General features: G+C 36.6%; 1 protein-coding gene across 5 annotated transcripts in view; it reads right to left on the bottom strand.

The window, feature by feature from the left end:
* The window catches only part of FCHSD2 (FCH and double SH3 domains 2), a 178160-nt gene that overhangs the window by 57932 nt on the left and 93153 nt on the right, over positions 1-27075 (bottom strand). The gene's annotated exons all lie outside the window — the stretch shown is intronic.

Here is a 27075-nt window from a genome sequence, read left to right as displayed (position 1 = left end):
GTTGCCACTTTAGTGGGAAGAGGTGTGGGAGTTGAATGAAATTATGGACATGAGCCCAACTACGTGGCTCAGTGGTTGAGCATCAACATATGAACCAGGAGGTCATGGTTTGATTCCTGGTTAGGGCACTTGATCCCCAGTGGGGGGTGTGCAGGAGGCAGCCAATTAATGGTTCTCTCTCATCATTGATGTTTCTATTTCTCCCCCCTTGCTTCCTCTTTGAAATCAATAACAACATATGTTAAAAATAAGTACAGTGGGGCCTTGACTTACAAGTGTCCCAACTAACGAGTTTTTTGAGATACCAGCTGTCTCTCCGCCGATTTTTTGCATTGAGTTGATAGAGTAATTTGAGTTAACAAGCTCCTTAACGAGCTCGGTCTTGGAACGAATTAAACTCGTAAGTCAAGGCCCCGCTGTAACAATGGATGTGAAAGGACCCAGGCACAGTGCCTGAAACAGAGTAGACACTAAATAAACACTCATCTCCTCTTTTTTTCCTCAGCCAATTATTGGTAGAAGTATAAATTAGCATATTTTTCCTATAGAGCAGCCAGAGAGAAGACAATTTAAATAGTAAAGAAAAAAGAAAAAGAAAAAGAAAAGTGACTCAATTCCTGTTTTGGAAAAGAAACATTAGTGTAATGTCTATGAAGAGTTTTAAACATTTATATTTGTTTAAGCATAGAAAAGGATTCTTTAAAACTAAAAAAAAGGAGAGAAAAACACCAAATATGTGAGAAATGATTAAGCTATGATGTATATAAATGACTAAAATATATACAGCCACCAAAATAAAAATTATGAAAACTGTATAGAAAAGTATGTATCAAATAATTTTAGGTTAAAGAAAAAGAACGAATAGAATACATACATACTAGCAACAACTATGGGAAAAATATTCAATAATCAAATCTTGCCAATCAATGGAAGTTTTCTTAAAAACTGAGGTAAAATCCACATACCATAAAAGTCACCATTTAAACTATTTTAAATAGTTAAATTCAGTGGTTTTTAGTACATTCACAATATTGTCCAACCATTACTACTATTTAATTTCAAGACATTTGCACCAACCCTCACCCCTCAGAAAAAATCCCATATCCATTAAGTGGTCACTACCACTCTTCCTTTCCCCTAGCCTCTGGCAACCACTAATCTACTCCTTATCTGTACACGTTTGCCTATTCTGAACATTTCATATAATATGTGGCCTTTTATGCCTGCTTCTGTCATTTAGCATAATGTTCTAAAGGTTCACTTCTTTTTATGGCTGAGTAATATTCCATTAGACGGAGCCCCATATTTTATGTATTCATTCATTAGTTGGCGAACATTTGGGTTGTTTCCCCTTTTTGGCTATTATGGAGAATACTGCTCTGATCATTTGTGTACAAGTTTTTGTTTGAACACCTGCTTCCAATTTTCTTGAGTGCATACCTAGTAGTGAAATCGCTGGGTTCTGTGGTAATCTGCCTACTTCGGGAATCGCCAAACTGTTTTCCACCGTGGCTGTAACACTTTACCTCCTCACCAGCAATGTACAAAAGTTCCAATTTCTCCACATCCTCATCAACACATTTTAAAAAATTATTCATGCCATTCATTGTGGTTTTAACCTGCATTTCTCTAATAACAAATACTGTTGAACATCTTTTCATGTGTTTATTGGTCATTGGTATATCAACTTTGGAAAAATGTCTATTCAAGTCCTTTACTCATTTTAAAATTCGGTTGTTTGGTCTTTTGTTGATGAGTTGTAAGAGTTCTTTAGATATTTGAATACTATTAATATATTTGGACACATGAACTTATTAGATATATGATTTTCTAATATATTCTCCCATTTGGTGAGCTATCTTTTCACTTTCTCAATAGTGTCTAATATGCAAAAGTTTTTTATTTTGATGAAGTCTAATTTAGCTATTTTAATTTTGTTACTTGTGTGTTGGTGGCATATCTAGGATCCTCAATGGAAGTTTTAGAGTAAAGAAATTATTTCTATATCTTGTGTTTGGCTATTCCATTAAACTTTTACTACAAAACTGATTTTTAAAAATATACACAAATTCTGTCCCCGAAACCCTGAGCAATAAAGCTGCATGTACATTCTATAGTGCTTAAGCCACTAGGTGGCACCACCAAGCACTTTAAATATAGGTAGTGCGAACTCCTTAAGATTCCTTTCCATGTAGTTAAGTCATATCTCGAGAGAGACTCCCAGTGTTGTCTGAATAAAAATTCTTGCCTTAGGACATGCTTTTCATGAATCTGCTAAAAAAGAAACATATAACTTCTTCTGATACGAAACTTTTGCCTTAGAAATGCTCATGGTAGGTGGTCATAACCTTGTGTTTGTAGGAAACCCTAGAGTATTTTATTAAATACAGCAAATGGCAATACAGGGCATCATGAGCTCCCACCTTCAGAGTTTCTGATTCAGTAGTGGCGCTGTCACCTGATAATTTGTATTTTCTAACAACTTGCTGCTGGTCTAGAGACCATAATTTGAGAACCACTGGACTTGTCAGTCATTTTGGCTGATTAAGTTGAGTGTCTGAATAGACCTAGATCCTGGTGACAGTAGAAGCAAAGTGGCTGGAGGCAGAGAGACCTACTATCCTGAGCAAGGAGGCAGACCGACTGCTGTTTTCCATGGGAAATCATGCTCTACTTCAGAATTACAGAGGCAGCACGATGCAGCACGGGAAAGAACTGGAGCTGAGAAAAAGCTGGATGTGAGTTAGAATCCCAGCACTTTCACTTACCTCAGCGCAGGGTACTGTGAAGATTAAGAAAGGTAAGGGAAATGGCACAGTGTCAGTCTCCCTTCTTGCCTTGCTTAAAATCTTTACTGGATTAGCCACATATTGGTTAAAGCCGGGTAATGAGTACATGGGGGTCATTGTACAACCCTTTTCACTACAGCATATGTTGGAAATTTTCCACAAAAAAGTAAAAAGAAAACCTGAATATCAGAGTAGGGGGAAAAAAGTGAGGCCACAAAGTTTTGTGTTTTTTTTTAAATCACTCCCACTGTATTTTTGGAAAAGTCAAAATTCTTTACTTGGTATTTACTACCTAAGGCCCTTTACAATCTAGTCCCAAACTACCTCTCATTAGCACCACCTCTCAGCACCATCTCTGAATTGTACTCTACATCTCAATCACACCGAGCCATTTTGGACAATGACATTCACGTTCATATTTCCAGTTAAGTTACTCTTGACTGGAATGTCTTTCCTCCTCTACTCTCCCACTCAAATAGCAATAACGATGGCTAAGACAGGCAACTAAGATTTACTAATGGCTTACCATGTTCCAAATGCTTTTCAAAACTGACTCAACCAGTTCCTCCATAGTGATTCCATAACCTTCTGTATAATGTATGTGTAGTTATTGCAAGTTATGGATTGAGTCTTACCCAGGCACAGTGCCTGGCAGACAGCAGATATTAAAAAAATATGTACAGAATGATTTATTCTAGAGCTCAATATAGCAACACATATACCCTGAATAAGTTACCTTACAGGTAAGCTACACCTAACACATTCCGGTTAAGAGAAAATGTACCATTAGTCATCATGTACCAGTAAAGGCTTCTCTTGCCTTCAGCAACTCGAGGAAGGCTTAATGCAACTTCATTAGGTGGGCCAAGTGACTGGAAGCCTCTTCAACAGACAGATTAATTTTAAAATGTTTCTTTTATCCTATTCAACACCTAGAATTCCCTAAATTTCAATGATCACATTTGCAGGGTTGCAGTATTCATTAACCTGAACATGTGAGTTTTTCTGGTGGGTAAGAATAAGCTAGCTGGAGGCCTTCTGGCCTATATGGATTATTGCTAGTGTGCACAAAGTTAATGCAGGAGGTATGAAAATTAAGAAACTGCTGGATCAAAGCACAGGACGTGGATGATTACTCTATGACTGGCTCCAACCTCCTGCCTCAAGTTAAATGCAATTGTTTGAACCACTTGTGGTGCCTAGAGATGAAGCTCAAAGCAATCCTGGGTAGTACTATCTCAACATGGTTTGTGATTAGAAGGCAGATTGCATAATATTTACACGGACTTTGGCTAAAAAGCCAATAATTAGAGGAGAAGCAGTCCCCCAAAATAAAATGAAACACTGGGAATCAAAGAAGAGAGCCTGAAAATGCTTTTTATAAACTCCTCATCATATTATCATACGGAGTACTTATTGCTATCACAGTACTCAGTACCTGTCTCATCTGGATTACTACAGGAATCTCCTGTTGTACCTCCTGCCCACCCTTTCTATACTGCAGCTAGGAGAATGTTTCTAAATTGTATATTGGAACCATTAATATACATCTGACTTCCCCAACAGATCATTAGCTCCTTGAGAGCAGGCAGCACCTGTCTCTTCCCTTTATCCCTAACCTTAGCAGAGAAACCTACAATAAATGATTACTGAACTGAACTGAACTGAGAGAAGTGGGACCTAAAAAAGCAGGTCCATAACTGTACAAGAGGGAAGGCACAGATGGGAATGAGAAAATTCATTTTATCTTAATTGGGTCAGCTTTACTTTAGTAAAAAAAATATGTAATTATTCAGACTGACTTAGATTTTGACCAGACACTATTTCCCTCCTGAATTTCTCACCTAGATATTAAACTGCCTCTGAGGCTGAACCATTCTCTTCTCCAACTGCTCTTCTTGTGTGTGTTCCTAGTTCAGTGTGTCCACTATCTGCTCACCTGCCTACCCGGACACTTGGAACTAAAGGTTTACTTTCTCCTGTGCCTTTCCTCCTGACATCCAGTTAATTACTACACTGGTGACCGAGCCTGAAACCCGGGCACGTGCCCTTGACTGGAATCGATCCTGGGACCCTTCAGTCCACAGGCTGACGCTCTATCCACGGAGTCAAACCAGCTAAGGCAATTACTAAATTTTGATTCTATTTCTTAAATATTGATCAAATCCAACCCCTCCTCCATCTCCACAGCGACTACCCTCCTGCCATCCTGTCTCATCTGGATTATTGCAGCCAGCTCCTGTTGCCAACCATTTCTATATTGTGGCTAGGAAGATGTTTCTAAAGTGCATATTCTACTTGACTGCTCAATGATGTTCATTGGTTACCCATTACATTTAAGATAAAGTGGGAAAAAAATCACGATTTCATGATCTGGACTTGCCTTACCTCTTTAGCTTCTTCACTCATTGTTCTCATTTTCCTTCCCACTACACTTTCTGTACAATGCACCTCCTTTAGTTCCTCCAATATTACTTTTGCCTCCGAGTTTTCACACAGTTTTTTCCTCTTTTTGACTACTCTCTACCTTCTCTTTCTTGACTGCTCTATATCTTCTCCTTTTTGGTTTAGCTAACTTTTCTCCTTAAGATCTTCACTCAGTCATTAGCTATTCTGGGCACCCCTTTTGTCTTTTTGCTGTATAACTCCTAATCACAGCATTAACCTTGCACTGGTGATGCCAATTTTCTCTCCTTTGGTTTGCTAAATTCCATGAAGGGAGGGATCATGTCTGTCTGTTTACTGTTGTGTTGTCTGTGTTGAGCATAGGGTGTGACATACTGGTAGTGCTTAATAAGTACTTGCTCTGTTTAACAAATAATATAGCAATCAGAATTTTTTATTTTTAAGCGAACAAGCTCACACTCGAGTCCCATGACTGAAAAGTAAGCCTACTGATGTTATTAACATTGGTAAAGTTTTATAGAAGCGAAAGAGGAAGCTATTCTCGCAAACTTTGTACAATGCAGTAGTTTTAAATATTTTTAGTGGCATCTTTTTATATGGAATCCCAAGACATAAAACATATATGTCTCTGCACACTTTCTCTCTCCTTCTACCAAAAGATCCTGCTCTCTTGACCACAGGGGTGAACTTGCAGGCCACACTGGTATGCAACACAAAACACTGTTACTGGTCAGAGGTGGGCACTTGACCTAAATTAGGCCATCCCTGGGATGGTTGATGAAAGATGAGTCCAAAATGGCCTATTTTCCCCACCAAATGGCTATTCTTCCCACCAAGTAGGGAAGTAGGAAAGACTTAAACCAACTTATAAGAAGACACAGTGATAAGCAATTTGGCACAGTGAAGCTGGGAATGGGGTAGTGGAGAGCGACAGGGAGCATCTTTGGATTGGGTGGTTTCTGAACAAGCACCACCTTGTCCTTTTTGTGATTTGTTTATCTGAGCCAACAAATTCCCATTTTGCTCAAGCTACTTTGAGTCAAGATTTTGTTATTTGCAACTAAGAGACTCCTTACTAAAGGTTTTGGATGATAACTGTAGTTTATATGAGCCCTACTATCTAAATTATTTCTTATAGATAATTAACTGGAAAGAATAATAATCCAATAGCTTGCCTTACTATTATTGCTGGTTCTCTTCAATTAAAAAAATCTAAGAGCTTAAAGTAGACAATTTTTATTTCAAAACTAAATCACAAACACAATTCAAAAGCTACATGTATTTCTTATAAAGTAAAGTAAGAAATACTTAAAGCTTACAATAAATGATAGAAGTGTTACAACTATAAGGTGGACAAGGATATGCATGGTGAAGAGTCATCTAAGCCCCACCCAGCATTTACATGAGCGGCACAAGAATATGTGTACATGTTTATTCAAATTCAAATGAGCAGACGTGCGCAAACTTCAATTCCTATAGAGATCTGTGTCAAGAGCCATACATTTCATAATCAATGATACACTAGAATTAGCATATATGCTTAGAAATGTCAGGAGAAGCATTTTTTCAAGGTTTATACAAATATGAGTTAATCTGGCTATATGAGCTCCTTGGTGGTCTTCACTATGAAAAATCTGATAGGTAACTCATCCAAATGTACATTTAAAACATAGTCAAACTTTTCCACCAACTTACACCATACACAAAAATAAACTCAAAATGGATAAAGGGCTTAAACGTAAGACAGGAAACCATAAAAATCTTAGAAGAAGCCATAGGCAGCAAAATAGCAGATGTATGTATCTTTACCGATACAGCTCCTAGGGCAATGGAAACTAAAGAGAAAATAAACAAATGGTACTACATCAAAATAAAAAGCTTCTGTACAGCAAAAGAAACCATCAACAAAACAACAAGAACGCCCACTGCATGGGAGAACTTATTTGTCAATGTTATCTCCGATAAGGGTTTAATCTCCAAAATTTACAGGGTACTCATACAACTTAACAAAAGGAAGCTAAACAATCCAATCAAAAATGGGCAAAGGACCTAAATAGACACTTTTCAAAAGAGGACACACAGAAGGCCATGAGACATATGAAAACATGCTCAAAGTCACTAATCACCTGAGAGATGCAAATCAAAACAACAATGAGGTGCCATCTCACACCTGTCAGAATGGCTATCATCAACAAATAAAGAAAAGGCAAGTGCTGGCAAGGATGCGGAGAAAAAGGAACCCTTGTGCACTGCTGGTGGGAATGCGGACTGGTGCAGCCACTGTGGAAAACAGTATGGAATTTCTTCAAAAAATTAAAAATGGAACTTCCATTTGACCCAGTAATTCCACTTCTAGAAATATATCCCAAGAAAACAGAAACACCAATCAGAAAGGATATATGCACCTGTATGTTCATAGCAGCACAATTTACTATAGCTAAGATTTGGAAACAGCCTAAGTACCCATCAGCAGATGAGTGGATTAAAAAACTGTGGTACATCTACACAATGGAATACTATGCTGCTGTAAAAGAGAAGGAATTCTTACCATTTGCAACAGCATGGATGGACCAGGAGAGCATTATGCTAAACAAAACAATCCAGTCAGAAAATGATAAATGATAAATATCACATGATCTCACTCATTTGTGGAATATAATGAACAATATAAACTGATGAACAAAAATAGGACCAGAATCCTAGAAGCATCGAACAGACTGTCCAACCTAATAGGGAAAGCAGGGGGTGCGGGGGTAAGAGATCAACCAAAGGACTTGTATGCATGCATAAGAGCATAACCAATGGACACAGACAGGGGGCAAGGGGGCAGCATGTGCTGGGGGTTGGGGCTGGCTGGGGAGTGGTCAATGGGGGAAAAAAAGAGACTTATGTAATGCTTTAAACAATAAAGAAGTTAAATTAAAAGAAAATAAATAAAATAAATGAGTAAGCACCCCCCCCCTAAAAAAAACGTAAGTCAAACTTTTAAAAAATTATTTGATACAAAGTACTAGGGAAAGGAGTATGTAATATCTAAATTGAGAAACCATGAGGCCTTAGAGCAGCAATATGCTTTAAAGGTCCAACAGTGTTTTTGTAAAAGTTGCATGTGAACGCCTTTAAGCAGCCATGTTCCGTTACCTATAAACCACACACTCCCTTATATATTTTCTCTGTCTTCTTTTGATCAACTTAATCTCTAAAATAAGTTGAGTTAGGCCCAGTTGGCATGGCTCAGTGGTTGAGCATCGACCCAGGAACCAAGAGGTCACTGGTTCGATGCCGGTCAGGGCAAATGCCCCAGCTCTATCCCCAGTAGGGGGCGTGTAGGAGGTAGACAATACATGATGTTTCTCATTGTATGTTTCTCTCTATCCCTCTACCTTCCTCTCTCTCTAAAAATCAATAATAATAAAAAAAGAAATAAAATAAGTTGAGTTAGAACCCAAACTTAACAGTAAATGCCCAAAATAGTAAAAAAAAATTTGGAATATCCTAAAGACCAATTCAGAAACTTAGAATTCTAGGATGTTCCACTAGCTAAACGTTTAACAGGAAAGTGTAAATTCATTGGAACTTCTAAGAGGAAAATTATGGGGAACTAGTAGTTAGGAGGAAGAAAATGTGTCATCTTCCTAAGCATTTGATGCAATTTCCCCTTAAGGGAGAACTTTAAACAGTGGCCTCCTTATTAAGATCCTAGAAAAGCATGGATTCTGCAGTCACAGAGTTATGCCAAAACCTCTGGAGTTTCCTTAATGTAGCCTAGAAATGCAAACTGTTCTTTTTTTTTTTTTTTAGAGAACTGGGCATTCTGAAATAGTCTTTGGTAAAAGTCAAGGATATAAGTATTTAAGTTATGATAAATATGAACTATCTTAAAATTAAATCATGAAATTCTACAGTTCTCCCTTGTTGATGGAGAAAACAATGATTGTCTGCCCACACGTTTATCTTTCGGAGAAGACCCCAGGATGCAAAGAGAAAGCAGATTTTTACAAATCCAAAGAGATCAAAGAAAGTACTGAACTACATTTGCATCACTGTAAATATCTTAACACATGGCTTAATTTATCAATTGATATAAAGTAAAATTAAAACACGTCATCTAATTTTATACTTGACTGCTTTATTTTAAAAGAACTGAGTTACTTCAGGTTCTAAGAAAGAGAAAATAAAAAAAAAAAGAGCGCTGTTCTGTTCAGCTATACCAAACATGTCAAACTCAAACGCTAACACAGGCCAAGTAAACGAGGCATGTGGCCCGCGGGCTGCAAGTTGGACATGCTTGGTCTACGCTGTCCCGAGTTATTTACTAGCATATACCATCTGGTTGTGAGTGTGCTAAAGTCACCTCAATATTTAGGCTGCAACCCTAAAGCACATGGTCCAATAGAAAGCCTTGAACCATCTCCTCTTGCATGCAAATATAGTACTACCACTTACTAGCAATTTCACTCTGGGAAAAATGAACCTTCTTGATCTTTAAATTCCTGATCTGATAGAGTCAAAAGAGCATGATACTTGTAAAAAGATGGCTATTAAAATAATAAAGCTAAACCATTTCTATGTTCTACCCAAGAATTTCATTTATTTTCCTTTGGGTAAGGGATTTTGGTAACAGACTTGGATTTGAGCCTGGATTCTATTATGTAGTTAAGCAGTCTAACCTCTCCTAGCCTCAGCTTTCTCATCTATAAAATACAGAAATAATAACTGTATTTTCTCATGATATTTTCTAGTGCACCATTTTAATTCCCTTGCTGCTTCTTTTAATATATTTTTTGGAGTTATTTCATAGTGATTGCCTGGGGATTACAATTAACATCTTAATTTAAAGCAAACCGGTTTGGATTAATGCGACAGTAATTTCAAAGTATACATACAAATGCTATGCTCCACCATAACTTTATTCTTTGTTCTCTCCCTCTTCAGTGATATTACTGTCATACAAATATACCTTTATACATTGTAAGTCCATCAGCATTTTATAATTGCTGCTTTGTGCGTTGTCTTTTAAATCAGACCAAATGATCTATTCTTCTCTAGGACTAGATAATCTCACTTATCTAATCTTTATTTACTTTATTCTTATAATTTAAAAAAATATTTGTATTTGTTTCAGAGAGGCAGGGAGAGGGAGAGCGAGACAGAAACACCCATGATGAGAGAGAATCATGGATCGGTTGCCTTTTACACACCCTACACTGGGATTGAGGCCACAACCTGGGCGTGTGCCCTGACTGGGAATCAAAACTGGGACCCTCCAGTATGCAGGCCGATGTTCTATCCACTGAGTCAAACCAGCTAGGGCTCTATTCTTTAATTTTTTAAAATCCTTACCAACTTCCATACCGGGAATGGGACCTGCAGCCCAGGTATGTGCCCTACCTGGTACTTGAACTGGCAACCTTTCGGTGCACACTCAACCAACTGAGCCACTCTGGCCGGATTGAATAATCTAATCTTTGAATTCACGGATTCTTTCTTTTGGCAGTTCCCTTCTGAACTCATCTAGTGTGTTTTTATTTCCATTACTGTACTTTTCAACTCTGGAATTTCCATTTGGTTCTTATTTTATAATTCCTATCTCTTTGTTGACATTCTCTTTTTGGTGAGACATTGTTTTCATACTTTCCTTTAGTTCTTTGGACATAGTTTCTTCTAGCCCTTTGGCATTTTAGGTGATTTAAGTAGACATGATTCCTTTAGTCTTTTGGCATTTTAGGTAATTTAAAATCTTTGTCTAGTAAGTCCAATATATGGGCTTTCTTGGGGTTAGCTTCTTTTGACACCTTTTATTCCTGCTGTATGGGCTAAACTTTCCAGTTTCTTTGCATGTCTTATTTTTTATTAATAAATGGACATTTAAAATAATACAATGTGGCAATTCTGGCAATCAGATTCCTCTCTTTCTCCAGAAACTGTTGTTGCCGCTGTTTATTTAGTGACCATGTTTTATCTCTGTGTTTCAGGAAATTCCAGAATTTTGCAAGGAGCTTCACAGACTCCAAAAATACTTGAACATTTTAATATGCACCAATTTGACTACTTTTTAAATATACATGAATTTATTTTAGTTCCTCAGCATTCATTATTTTCCATCTTACCCTACTGCTAAACATCAATTTTCATTTCTAACAAACCCAGTAGAATTAACAATAACTAATAAACTCTTGTATAATGTTAAGTAAAATTATATGCTAAAGGTGACTGACTTGACCAGATGAATTTAAAGCAGTACACTTCAAGAAACTTGGTTAAGATCTACTGGCTTGAGTATACTGCTTTAGGAAATCTCTTTTGCTTCCTGTCCCAAATAGCAAATCTCTTTTATTCCTCACTTATATACTGTACAGGCAAAAATAATTAGCTTTGTAGTCCATAAATTCTGTGGGAATTTAAATTTTTTGGTTTTATTTTAATACCAGAGGCCCAGTGCACGAATTCATGCACACTGAAAGGAAATTAATTAGAAGAAATATTTTAGAGGCCAGAGAGGGACCAGGGGCGGTTGGCTCTAGGGCAGCCGTGGGCAAACTATGGCCCGCGGGCCGGATCCAGCCTGTTTGAAATGAATAAAACTAAAAAAAAAAAAAAAAAAAAAAAAAGACTGTACCCTTTTATGTAATGATTACTTTGAATTTATATTAGTTCACCCAAACACTCCATCCATGCTTTTGTCCGGCCCTCCGGTCCAGTTTAAGAACCCATTGTGGCCCTCGAGTCAAAAAGTTTGCCCACCTCTGCTCTAGGGTGTCTCTGGCCTGTCTCACCCAGTCCCGATCAGCCGACTCCAGCAGCAAGCTTACCTCGGAGTGTCTGCTGCCCTGGTGGTCAGTGCGTGTCCTAGCGACTGGTCAAGTGGTCAACCGAATGGTCAACTGATCAGTCGGACACTTAGCATATTAGGATTATATATATAGAGATATAATTTTTAAATAATATAACTTAACCCAGGATTATATGGACAATCACCCTGTACTGGAGTATTGCCATGGAATTTCTATGCCTATGCTTGAGTTTATAATCAATGTGTCAAGCAGTTCTACTCCAATGGTCCTAGGTTAATGAGAATAGGTCTTAAACTTAAAATGACCTTGAACTTAAATGCAAATGACATAGTGGCAATATGTGGAGATCAAATGCCATCAGTGAATGCCATACTAACAAAGCAAAAAGGGTAGTGAGAGCCCATACTAATTTTTGCCCATGAAAAAGAGGGTCCTAGATTACTGAAGGTAAAGTTTCATCACTGTCCCAATTTTTTATTCTACTTCAGGAGTCTTTAGAAAGGTGTTCCTGCTGTTTAGTTAAATAACAGATTTCTGCTCACCAGCCGTACCACCCAAACAACAAAGAGAGGCTCTTTCTTAGTTGTGGTCCTGATGACCAATACATAGTAGTAATATGGGCACAGTTGCATGGCTGGAAGCAGAAGAGGCCTGATGGAGGAACCCTAAGGGCTTCTGGAAGAAACTACAACGTAAGTTCAGATTTTTAGAGATATAAACCATAAAAACATACAGATCTGACAGTAAACAGGACTGCTGCACACAGTTCTATTTTGGGAGAATTCTGGGCATTCCAATTTAGACTGAGAATTTCCCCATAGTCATCTTGGCTGTTATTTAATTATTTTTTTGCAGGTACTTATTTTTATTTGCTAAAATATCTCTAACAAAGTGGAAATGTGATTCAGTATCATGCAATTACCATTTTAAAACTAAGAGTGAAAGAACTAAAGGGAGAAACATCAAAGGAGAGTAACAAAAAGAGTAAGACTAATTTTTGCCTTGAAAATAAGGAAACAGTTTTAGTTACGGTTAACTAAGCATATATTAGAAACAAGGTTCTGCCTATTCACAGTGTCAACTGATTCTCTCATCATACCTACAACTCAGCATCAAAAAAAAAAAAAAAAATCAACACAAAACCTGAACTATAAAGCAGTTAAATTTTGCCGAAGTCACACAATTTAGTAAGTTAACATTTTTTTTCTCTTTATTTAAATGGCATCTTTTATGTGCATTTTTGACATTAAAGTATTGAAGTACCAGAAACTATTTAGCGTGAAGAATGTAAAGTCTTAGTTTTAGATGACGGCAATATGAAAGTTTCCTTACATTAAAATTTTAGGGAAGAGTTAATATTTCTTGGACATATAGGACCACGGATGGAAAGAAAATAGTTCTGCTGCCGAGATGTTCCCATTGCTCTCTTCTGAACTATAATTGGTGGTTACACTGAACATGGTCTGATCCTTTACAGCTTCAAGACAGCCTTTGACAGGAACAATCTTACACATATGGTATATTCACATGTGACAGCTAAATTTCTTTGCACCTGAATTTTCTATGCGATTTGGAATACTATGACAAAAACAAAACCAAACCCTGTGGTAAACATAATAATAAATTATTCAACAGTTCAAGTCAATATAATAGTTCTTGAGAACTAACTCTGTGCCAAGAACTAGGCTAAGGGTTGAGTCTGTGTTTATATGTGTGTATTTGAGTACTTAACCATGAAGAATTTGGCCAAGTATTGGAGACATGCATGTAATAAGAAGGTTTTAATTACACAGGATGCTATAAGTGAGGCACCAGGACAAACATGGAGGTTTAAAGAAGATTTTTCTGGAGGGAATAATACCTTGAGAGTGCATTTTAAAATCCTTAAGGATTATATTAGTCACAGTTTTTATTAAGAGAATGGTTCAGTTCTTAACTACTGAAATCAGTATTTACCAAAGCTTGCTTAAGTTTAATTTATCGTTTTGATTATTTTTGTTTTCCTAGTAAATCAATTAATAGGGTTTTAAATGGTTTTTTGGTTGTATTTTAAAGCAGACTTAAAATTGTAAATAGTTTCTAGAAACTATGTTAAGGGTAAGAGCCACAGAAGTTTTGTTCTTGACACTTAATAAAAAATGGCCTCTGAGCTAAACATGTAAAGCAGCATATTTTTAAAGTTTAATACAGTAGCCAAATTATACTTTTTGGCATCAGAGCTTTCAAGTACAGAGTCCGTGAAGAAAGAATTTGGCTTTTCTCATTATAAACACTCACATAGTCATACTGAAGTCAATTTCAGCAACCTCTGCTGTGCTCAGCAGTATTTGAATCACAGAAAAAACATTAGCTGAGGACATTCAGGAAGGAAGGAAGGAAGGTCAAGAAAGATAGGATTCATTCTCAGCAGCAATGATAATAATTCCCCTTCTAAAAAAATTAAAACTAAACACTTTCCCCTACTTAGTAAGATTATGGTTTCAACAGATTGTGCCTCAAATACCTTTCTAATTAGCTAATGCATTTAAAATTATAAGACAAAAATTAAGATTCTATTTTCTTTTCCCAAGTTTAATGGTACCTACAGTTACAATTTAATTTTCTTTAAAAAGTTATATAGGTCTACTCAGATTTTTTAAAGCTGCCTATTTGGTAAAAAACATTCCAGTTTCTGTTAGATTTTAATCTTTTCAAAAAAACTTCCCGACTTATAGGAAATCTATGAGATGGTGGGTGACTCTTTCTGTAAGCAAGTAGTAACGTTCCAGGGAGCTTCTTCAACAACATCTGTGGACTGCTTGTTCAGTTCCTGGCAAGAGCCCCTAGTGTTCTGTGTGACCGTCCTATAGCCTCTCTGCAGAAAGCGCAAACGAAGCCTAATTGAAAAGGCATTAAGGCCTAACACAGATGATCCTTAGCTCAAATTTCATAGAAGCAGGACAAATAAATTTTAGCCCTAAGTGGGAATCAGCTTTGTCATCATCCTTAGCCTTTTAAACTCATCACTAAGGACTGAAAGTCTTACAACAATACTGAGATGGAATGAGACTTTGCATGTGGTCACATGCTATGCTGATCACAAATGACCACACGTTTGATACTGAAAGGCCTTTTATAAGATATGTTAGCATTTCAGTTGATGTGAACAGGTTTGATCAGATACATGAATGTCTCCCAAATGCAGTTTCTAAATATCATTTTGCTATTAAAGAAAATAATATATATAATGAGGTTAGTACAATGTGTGACAAGTAATAAATAGTTAATGAATGAATAAGTCTATTTTTCTATTTTTATTACCCCTTAGGGGGCCAGAGGCCATGTGGATCTTGTTCACTATTGTGTCTTCAGTAAATGGCACATAGAAGGCACCCAGTAAATATTTGTTATGAATGCATGAATGGTCTGAAATAAAAATGTTTGCTAACAGTACTGTATCCCCCATGTCTAAAGTAGTGTCTAAGAGGATAACAAGTTATGCTGGATGTCAGTTTGCTTGGTATAAAATATAGGCTCCAAAGTAATATGTCATTACTATCTTCAGCATTAACTGTCTTGTTCTTTTAATGATCCACATTTTTCTTCGACTTGTAACTGTTCAAAGAGTTGTATAAATAGCACAAAATGAAAATTCAACTTCTTAGTATGCAAAAAATTTAAAAAATAATTACACATTCATCCAAATCATTGCTCATATTTATCCTATATAATAAAAGGCTAATATGCAAACTGTCCTCAGGAGTTTGACTGACCGGGAATTCGACTGCTCACTATGACGTGCGCTGACCACCAGGGGGTGGCGCAGAATGAAGAAAGGAAGGCCCTGGCTGGCAGCTGGAAGGCCCTGATCGCAGGCCAGGCCTAGGAACCCTACCCGTGTATGAATTTCATGCAACGGACCTCTAGCTTAATTATAAAATTCATTTTTGATAAGGGTGCCAGGAAATAGGTACTTTTATACACTGCTTTCAGGAGTATAAATTGATATAATCTTTCTAGAAGGCAATGAGTCTATATGAAAAGTATAAAGAAATCTTTATTTTGCTCTAACCAGTTTGGCTCAGTGGATAGAGTGTCAGCCTGCGGACTGAAGGGTCCCAGGTTGGATTCTGGTCAAGGGCATGTACTTTGGCTGCAGGCACATCCCCAGTGGGGGGGTGTGCAGGAGGCAGCTGATCGATGTTTCTAACTCTCTATCCCTCTCCCTTCCTCTCTGTAAAAAATCAATAAAATATATTACAAAAAAAGAGAAATCTTTATTTTGACCAGTGGATGAATTTTAAAAAGGTATCATAGAATGTTATCAAAGGGGTATACAAAGATTTATGTAAAATAATCTTTACTACAGATTTATAAAAGCAGAAAAACGGGGCAAGAAAATTATTGGCATATTAATGTAATAAAATACTATGTGGTCATTAAAATCGCATTTTCAAGTGATATTTAAAGGCAGGAATAGTTCACAACATATTTTATGTGAAAAAAAGTACTTATGTGAACAAAATACCAATTTTTAAATATGTTTATGTAATAATATATGCATAGAAAAGACGAGAAAGATATGCCAAAATGACAGTAAGAATGATTTGCTGCTGCATAGTGAAGTTAGAGTTATTTTATCTTTGGGTTTTTCTGTATATTATACATTTTCTTCTCGTGCTTTGGTAAGAAAACAGAACATATATCTTTTTTAAAATGAGAGAGAAAGAGTATTGGCTCAACTACAAACATGCTATAGAATGCTATGCTATATGCTTTGCTATTCATTTTATTTTTATTATAGCCATCATAGTGGGTGTGAAGTAGTATCTCTATTAGCATTTCCCTAATGACTAATGATGGTGAACATATTTTCATGTGCTTATTGATCATTTGTGTTATCTCTGGTATAGAAACCAATGCTTCAGTGTGGGAAAACACTGACTATAATGAATACTCAGTTACTAGACTTTGTCCCATGGTATTTACATGAAGTTCAACAATTCCTTTAGAACTTGTCATTATTGCACTCTGCTCCTTAGTGCCAAAAGTTCACCTATGACTTGACTTAAAGCAAGCCATCTTTTCCCTTTGTAAAGTTGTTTAGCCTTTATTCTAATTAATACAGAATTATTATCAAAATAAGTATCTTACAGCAGGATGTTGCTATAACAACAACAAAAAATAATATAGGTGGCATCTGCTAAGCAGTTGAGTAGAAAAAAGTGAGAAAATAGACGTTGCAGATTGGGAAGCTGGTAGTCCTCACTATGCCATGGAAAAACATCAGGTGGATACTACTGCCTGTGATAACATGAAAAGCAGAAAAGGATTATAGATTATGCAGTTCTAGGGCAAAGTTTCTTAATCTTGGCACTTTGACTTATATGTAAAGCACTTTCTACAAGGCTTGATACTTAGTTTAATAAATGCTAGCTGTTTTTATTATTGTATTATACATTTTTAAAATTTGGGATTGTTAAATCTCTCACCTTATTCTCACAGTGTTGGCCTTTGCTAGAATACTTAAAAACCTCCTCCCTATACTAAGATCAGATACATATTTTTTCATGTTTTTCCCTATTACATGTATCTTTCACAAATCTATAACTTGGCCTAGTATTATGTAGGGATCAATTTTTTTCTTTTTCTAAAGAGCCTCAACATCATTGCCTTTAAAATCTGTTATTTTCCCACTGATTTGAAGTTTGGCTTTTCAGAGTTTGTTTATTAGTTCTTAATATATGGCTGAAATCAATCATACTTGCAGAGGAAATGAGGCCAGAGTTCAATATAGGAGATAAAGTTCTTACCCCATAAAGTTTAGGGAAATTCTAGTTGACAAGAATAGTATAACAAACATACTCTTACTTTTACTTAAAAAATAACTTTCAGAATCCACACATTGTTGGCCCTCTCAACAGGCACGTGTTTATTTTTGGCAGGAACCAAAAAAATAAAAAAATAAAAAAATCCCCAAATCTTTGGTATGTCTCCAGGTCTTATCAAATGAAGATAAAATTAGGAAGGAAGAGCACCCACGAATTTAATGCCTGGAAACTCCCTCCAGCTTTCATTTATATTGGTCTTGCTTGATCACTCAGGTGAAATAATTCTCTCTTCTCTATTTTAACATCAGAAAAATATGAGGTCTGTAAGGGAAAACACTAATCTAATCTTAGCCTTCAGTATTTTTAGAGCAAAAACAATTCCACACTTTTTGTTTAGTTGTGGTCCCCAACTTGAACTATTTTGGTAAGAAAAATTTGGTTAAGATACATAGGAGTTTATTAGTATAAACAAGACATTAAATTGTGTTAAATAGTGGAAGAGCAGGAAAGCTATATGCCAACCACTTACATACATACACAATTCATGAAAAAAATTAGTATTAGTCCTAGGAAGGCCATATATATATTTATTTATTTCAGAGGGAAGGAAAAGGGAGAGAGAGAGAGAATCAACAATGAGAAGAGAGAACCATTGATCGGCTGCCTCCTGCACGCCCTCAACTGGGGACCTAGCTGGCAACCCAGGCATGTGCTCTTTAGCGGAATCAAACCTGGGACCCTGCAGTCCACTGGCCGATGCTCTGTTCACTGAGCCAAACCAGCTAGGGCAGGAAGGCTTTCTTGGTAGCATTATCTGCTTTTTCTTAAGCCCAATAGCTCACCCTCTCTAGAGCCTTAACCTACCCTGAAAGAAATAGAACTATCCCTCTACTAGTTTTAAAACACTTCACATTTCAAAAATTTTGTTACTGGAGTAGAAAGAATAAGAGGAACTTATGAAGTGACTGTACTCCAGTGGAAATTTAAATAAATATGGTATTATATATTAATAAAATAAAATATGCCAGAAAACATACTAGTAAGATGCCTAATAGTCTTGAGTCAGAAAGAAAGGTTACAGTTGGGGAAGAAACCCAGGTTTCTTCTTCAGAGAGGGCCCAGCTCATGCCATTGGGTGAGACAGATCCATGGTACCAGCCACCATGACCTCAGCATGAACAGAGAACTCAGGCAACAGCTGTAGGCAATTGGATTGTGAGAGGGTTACAGCTGTTTAGCTTCTATAATTGAAACATAGTTGCTTTCGGAGCTGTTGCTTTCAGGCTCAGAGCCGGCCGTGGCAGGCGGGGGACCTTGGCTTCCTCCATCACTGGAGCAAGCAAGCCTCATGTTCGCGTCAGCTGCGTGGCTGCCGGCCGCCATCTCTGTTGTCAGTTAATTTGCATATCCTGCGGATTAGCCAATGGGAAGCGTAGCGGAGGTATGGTTAATTACCATGTTTGTCTATTATTAGATAGGACTAGAGGCCCAATGCATGAAATTCATGCAAGAGTAGACCTTCCTTCCCCTGGCTGCCGGCACTGGCTTCCCTCTGGCACCCGGGACCCAGGCTTCCCTCACAGCCCTGGCTTTGATCGGAAGGTTGTCTGGAAGGATGTCCAGTCTAATTAGCATATTACTCTTTTATTATTATAGATGTATTTCCTAGCTCTGTCCACTAACAGGGACGAGAAGCAATAATACCCAGCAGTAATGAGCACATCAAGTGCCCAGCTTTCAGTTTCTGAATACTAACTTCCACTAAGATGAAATAGGGATTCTTGAGGAAATGCTTGATTCCAGAATTGCGGTGAGGAAAAGTAAATAAAAAGCCTGGAACACACTGCACCAGAGAGGAAATACTCATAAATGATGGGGACATTTGTGAAGGACAGGAGCCAATGTGAAGGGACTCCTACCGGTCAAATATGAAGCAATTTGAGCATCATAATAAAAAATTAAAGCAATAAATTTCAATCCAGTGACTAAAATAGAAATCCATAACCATGACGATATAAATAAATGAATGAAAAAAATAGGGAATGCCCTAACCGGTTTGGCTCAGTGGATAGAGCGTCGGCCTACAGACTGAAGGGTCCCAGGTTCGATTCTGGTCACATCCTCAGTAGGGGGTATACAGAAGGCTGCTAGCTGATCAATGTTTCTCTCTCATCGATGTTTCTAACTCTCTATGCCTCTCCCTTCCTCTCTGTAAAAAATCAATAAAATATATTTTTAAAAAATTAAAAAAGAAAAAATAGGGAAGAATAAAAACTTATTCCTTATCATAGAGTAACAACTAATAAATGTAGAAGAAATGATGAAAATATTTCATGATTTGGCAGCCATCATAAAGGATTTCATCAAAGTATGCTAAGGCCGGGAAGGTCTGATGAGGAACAAGATATTCTCATAGTCTCCCACCCAAATACTTACTATTGCATAAGAAAGAATGATGACTTTACAGTGGAAAAAACCTATCACACACAAAACTGACTAAGATTAACATCGCCAGTAGCAGGACAAATTGACATCATGTGCCTCTTGATACAATGTACTGAGAAGAGCACAGCGTCATTTCTGAGGTATCTCTGCCAAGAATGCATGGCCTGAGACTGGACATGTAGCAATACTGCATAAACCCAGCCTGAGGGACAGCCTACAGCATCAAAGGCTCTTTAAAACTGTCAGTCATGAAAGACAGGAAAAAATGGAAAACCTCTTTCAGACTGAATGAGACTAAAGAGAAATGACAACTGATCTTGGACTGGATCTCCAATCAGAAATGTATGGCATTGGATGGGTACCAGATTTACTGGGGTAATCACTTCGTAAGTTATATAAATGTGTAATCATTATATTGTACACCCAAAACCAATACAATATTGTATGTCAACTGTACTAAAAAAAAAAAAATAATGTGCCCTAGCTGGTTTGGCCCAGTGGATAGATCATCGGCCTGAGGACTGAAGGGTCTCAGGTTCGATTCTGGTCCAGGGCACACGCCTGGGTTCTTGGCTCGATCCCCAGTAGGAGGTGTGCAGGAGGCAGCCAATCAATGACTCTCTCATTATTGATGTTTCTATCTCTCTCTCCATTTCATTTCCTCTCTGAAATCAATAAAAGAGAGAGAGAGAGAGAGAGAGAGAGAGAGAGAGAGAGAGAGAGAGAGAGAGGAGAGAGAGGAGAGAGAAAGAGAGAGAGATAATGTTTAAACAGCTGGTAAAATTTGGATTGTGCCTGTGGACTGGATGGTAGTGTTGCACTGATGTTGATTTCCTGGTTTGGATGGCTGTACGTTTGGATGGTTATGTAGGAGAGTAGCCTTATTTGAGGGACATAAATTCTGGAGCAAAATAAAACATTTTAGTGTATAAATATAACTGACTTGTTTCCATCTTTGGAAATAAGTACTGGGACTAGTCAGTTTCTCAATTATTTTCCTGCTCTGACACACCTAAAATATGACACATGCTTATCAGTATTAATACCTTTGTACTTGGTGTGTGCGTCATGAGTCTCTCTACATATTAGAATCTTGAGGGTGAGCAGGTGGAGCACTAGAGCTCACTGAGATTTGCAGGACTAGATGGTCTCTAAGGTTCTGTCAAGACTCTTCTTCACCCATTTCAGAAATTTTCATCTAGTTCAACTGCTACTCTTTCTCTTCCACTTCATATATTCTGCAGTCTTTGTTCATCAGAAAGGCTCAGTCCCTTCTGAGATTAGCAATTCAGTGTCAATGTAGATCTGTTTCTACAGTTGGTCAGGTGCCACATGAAATGATGAGTCTCCACACAAGGTGGTCCTGGCTTTAATATACTGCAAAAACGGCCACGTCAGAGCACATGCTCCCAAAAGCCTTCAGTGTGTATACTGAAATGAGCAACAAAATTATTTAATATTGTATGTCAGACACTGGTTCAAGTGAGAGCGACAGGTTATGTAAATCAAATGTTGACTGGTAGAGGAAGAACTATAATTCAAGTTCCTTTGATTCTAAGTTTCCAGGGATGATTTTTTGTTTTGTTTTGTTTGGTGTCGTCATACACCATGACCAAATGGGATTTATTTCTGGGGTGCAAGGATGGTACAATATCTGCAAATCAATAAATGCGATACATCACATAAACAAAGTGAGAGATAAAAATCACATAATCATATCAATTGATGCAAAAAAAGTATTTGACAAAATCCGACACCCTTTCTTGATAAAAACTCTCAGCAAAGTGGGAATAGAGGGATCATACCTCAACATAATAAAAGTCTTATATGACAGACCTATAGCCAACATCATACTCAATGGGCAAAAACTAAAACCATTTCCCTTAAGAACAGGAACAAGACAGGGATGTCCACTCTCACCACTCCCGTTCAACATGGTACTGGAAGTGCTCGCCATAGTGATCAAATAAGAAGAAATAAAAGGCATCCAAATTGGAAAAGAAGAAGTAAAACTATTGTTATTATTTGTCTTTTCCATCCCCATTCACTCACAACTATATGATAGTTTTCCAAAGGGCTTGAGAACACATGATAATGCAATTGGTCTATTTGCACTTATGTATTCTTGTGTCCTAAAATTTTCTCAGTTTAAATTTCTAACATAGTAACTATCAATAACTCTTTGGGTCTTTAATAATTTTTAAGAGTAAAAGGGGATCTTAGACCAAGAGTTTGAGAACCATTGGTATAAGCTCCTGATATTCAAAGTAAAAAGAATAGGAACAATTTATAAAAAAATATATCATATAAACTAAATGATGACTAGATTTATATTTTGACATGCTTTTTCTTTAATAATTGTCAAATAAGTACATAAACTTTGAGGATTTTTACATTATTATTTTTTACTAAAAATGTACTTTAATTACATTAAAAATGACAGAGAAATAAACTTAATGTGCCTTCCTATCTGGAAAAGATTATTAAACAAACAGCTTTATAATTTAAAAAGATAAAGGCAATCACCAGGAACCAGCACAGGTTAAAACAAAAGTCACACCAGGATGAGGTCATAACAGATCTTTTTATATTATTAATTTATTTTTTAGTAATAGAGTTGCTAGATTATGGAACTGCCATTATACTGGAATATCCTGATTTCAGCAGGCATTGCTGAAAGTGACTCTAGATGACAGGCCATGTTACATAATGGTTTAAAGAAAGCACACAGGCTGAGTTCAAATTCCAGCTCTACTGCCTACTGCCTACCTGTGTGAACTGGGCAGTTTACTTAACCTTTTTGTGTCTCATTTCTCTCTTCTGTAAAATAGAGATATTAACAGTATCTACCACAGAGAGTTGGTAGGTTAGTGCAAGTAGATCATTTAGATCAGTGCCTAGCATATACTAAGTGTTTTATAAGTACTTTTAATTATTGTTGTCCTTTTTATAATATTTCCAATGCCTAGAACAGGACGAGGCAAAAAGCACACATGCAATAAAATTTCTTGAATTAATAAATGAATAACCATTTTTATTAATAGTGACAATGATGATAACCACTTTCCCATTTACTGTGTGCTTGCTATATGTTGGGCAAAGTGGTAAGTATTTCATATACATTTACCTCATTTACTATTCCCTAAAGCAGCGGTTCTCAACCTGTGGGTCGCAACCCCTTTGGGGGTCGAACGACCCTTTCACAGGGGTCGCCTAAGACCATCCTGCATATCAGATATTTACATTTCGATTCATAACAATAGCAACATTACAGTTATGAAGTAGCAACGAAAATAATTTTATGGTGGGGGTCACATGAGGAACTGTATTTAAAGGGCCAGAAGGTTGAGAACCACTGCACAGCAATTTGGTACACTTAGCAGCCCCATTTTACAGATGAGTTGAGACTTACAGAAGGGAAATAATTTGCTCAAGGTTGCAAACTATTAAATGATAGAGCCAACAGTCAAACCAGATTTGCTTACTCTAAAACTTCTCTTCTTTAACCATTTTGTTATACTTACTTGTGAATAAGACTGAAAAAAATGCAGATGAAAAAACCGTGTGGTTAACGATTTCACAGTTGTTGAATAACAGCGGCTAATTAAGAGATGGGTAAAGTTGGAAGTAAATTTTAGTAGCAAAGAAAGCACAAGGTTCTATCCATTTCAAAGATTTTATCTAATCCATGGGAAAATAAATAGAAGGAAAGCTTATCAAGTTTATGGATGATAAAAGAAGGAGAGCACGCTCAATATTGTGAAGGACAGAATCAGGATTCAAATATATTTCCAAAGACTGGATGATGGAACAGAAATTAGTACTGGCATAAGAAATACAAAATATTCCTTGGGGAATCTGTCTAAATACCTGTATTTAAATACTGACCCAATCTTGCTTTTTAGAATAATTAAAACAGGAGAATTTTCAATTGTGAATTTTATTTTACAAATAAATTCTCTCAGAATTTATGACATTCACTTTATGCTACTGCTTACTATACTATCTTTTACTATCAAGAAAATTGGAGTGGTATGAAAAGAACCCAGCGTGAAATCTAGGAAAGAACGCAGGCTTTAAAGTCACAGAGACCTTGACGTAAGTCTTGGCTACTACACCTATCAGCTGAACTTCACTAAACACCTGTATTTATCCAGGCTTTGTCATAATTTCCTCATTTGTAAATTGGGAATAATTCATCCTGTGAAGATTAAAATAAGTCTGCTATCTGATCTGTATAAAAATAGGGCTAGTATTTAGCTTAAAAGATATTATGAAACTAAATAAAATAATGTATTTAAATAAAGGAAATAACATATTTAAAAGTACCTAACACGTTAGATACCTAAACAGTTGCTCCACTCACACTCCCAAGCATTCAAGGCCTCTTCTACACTCTTCCCCCCAATGCTAAAGAAACGCACAATTTATTTAAAATATCAATAGAATTTCTGTTATGTAAAAAGACAATGTATAACATATATACCAAGTTTCAAAATTAACAAAAACACTTTTTTGTTAATTACTTCATTTGCTCCTCACAGAACCCAAACGAGACAAAATAGTGCTGAATTATTCCCCATTTAACAAGGGAAGAGGAAATAGGTCTAAAAAGCTAGTTCATATAAAGAGCTAATGTCACTGGCTCTGAGACCTGCCAGAGTTAAATCCAGGCTTTGTCATAATTTCCTCATTTGTAAATTGGGAATAATTCATCCTGTGATGATTAAAATAAGTTTGGTTGCTCATTCATTCATTCATTCAATAATATTAATTTAAAGACATTTAACACACATTATACAAGGTAGCTAGGATAAATTCTCCAATGACATAGACACAATCATTGTTCACATGGAATGTATAGTTAAGTGGGAGATAAGGCATCTGTCACATAATCACACAGATACACATAAAACTACAACTGTGTTAAGCACGCTAATATTATTAGATCATCAGACTGTGTGGGAGGTATAACCAGGTTAAGGAGCTCATGGGAGTCTTCCTCAGAGAATGACACCAGAGGAGATGTAATGAAGGGAGTAATGAAGGGAGTAAAGAGGGGGTTTAACCAGCCTAAGAAGAGAGATTTAAGGATACTGACATTAGGGTTTTTCCTACAAAGGTCCACCAGATCACCCTATTATGAAGCTCAAAGTTGCTAAAAACACTCTAAAACAGAGATTATGCAGGGAGAAGAAAAAATATTAAATAAATCTCTTCATTGATACTATCAGAATTAAAAAGAGAAGACAAAGCACAAAAACCTGCTTAATGTACAACAGGAATATTCAAGAAACAAAAAGAAACAATTGGATATTAACAAAACCTAAAACACTTATGAAGAGTTGCACCATAAAGTTGAAGTCTCCAAGACAGTAGTGCATAATGACAAAAAAGAAAAATAAGAGAAAAATAAAGAATTAGGCCAGGATATCCCACATCTTAATGACAGGAGTTTCAGAAAAAGAAAACAAAAAGGGAGAATTAATACAAGAATCAAAGGGCGTACTGAGGATATTTCATAAAGCTTCTAAAAAAAATTGATCAGATACAAAGAATCAAGAACCAGATGGCTTTGAATTCTCAATACCTACACAGGAAACAAGAAAACAACAGAGTATTGACTTAAACATCTGAATAAAAATGGTTTTCAATCTTTAATTCTATACCCAAGTATTAGCACAAAATAATGACATTTTCATTAACATAGTATCTCAAAAACTTAGCTCTCATGTTCACTCTCTCAAGAAAGTACTAGAGGAGATATTCCCCAAAACAGAGTAAACCAAGAGAAGAGAAGACACAGGATACAGAAAACTGAAGAGCCAACAGAGGAAAGAGGCAAAGGAAGATCTTAGAATAACTGCACTGCATTGGACACAGGAGGGCAATTAATCCAGGTTAGGGAAGCGCAACACAAAAGATAGACCTAATGAGGGCCATCATCACTAAATTCTCATCAACTATTCACCTAAAAATAAAGAAAGATAAGGAGAAAATAAAATTATCAATTGTTTTTATTCTGAGAGGACAGGAGGGGACGAGATATTATCCAAAAGATCATCTTTGAAAAGGAGGAATAACTGCTATTGAGACTCTTTGGATCTTGAACACAGATGGAGGCAGGTAATGAGACAATAATGGATTCTCCCTTTTAATGGCTTCTATTTTCTCTGTAAATTAGGAAGAAAGACCACTTGCTAAAGTAGTGAAAGAAAGGGTAAGTTTGAGGTTTGAAGAGAAGGAAAAAAGTTGAAATAATTGTTAAAAATAGGAGGGAAAGTTAACTAGGGAAATATAGTAGGAAATCTGAGCAGTGTTACCGATCCATGTGAGACGGGTTCCACATTAATTTATGATCATGAATCTGTTGTCGAAAGATCTTCTTCAGTAGTATTTGGCTACTTAGATGCAGATACAAAGAGGTTATCTGAGTTCACCTAGAGTTGGGATTTCATTTCATTTCACTTATAAGCTAGAATGTTAAATAATGTATTATGAACTCTAATCAGGAAAACGAGAAAGGATAATGTGCCTAAAGTGATTAAGATAATTCCAGGGTGACATCAAGCATTATAAAAAGGAAGATAGCTATTATTATTACTAACCAAGGTCCTCTAGCAGTAAGTGATTTGATTATTCTAATTGGTAATCATTTCTATCTCTCTCTTACCAGATTGAGCTCTTTGAGGATAAGGAGAGTATCTCACTCATCTTTGCTTCTTCCCAAAGTGTAGTCCAGTAGCTACCATACTATAAACAAATATTAAGTATGTATGATTAAATTAATGAATCAAATTTTGGGCGTCCAAGCTATTCACATAAATTTTT

This window comes from Myotis myotis, unplaced genomic scaffold (genome assembly GCF_014108235.1).
Source record: "Myotis myotis isolate mMyoMyo1 unplaced genomic scaffold, mMyoMyo1.p scaffold_m19_p_10, whole genome shotgun sequence".
Lineage (NCBI taxonomy): Eukaryota > Metazoa > Chordata > Mammalia > Chiroptera > Vespertilionidae > Myotis > Myotis myotis.
This window is presented reverse-complemented; position numbering and strand designations above follow the sequence as displayed.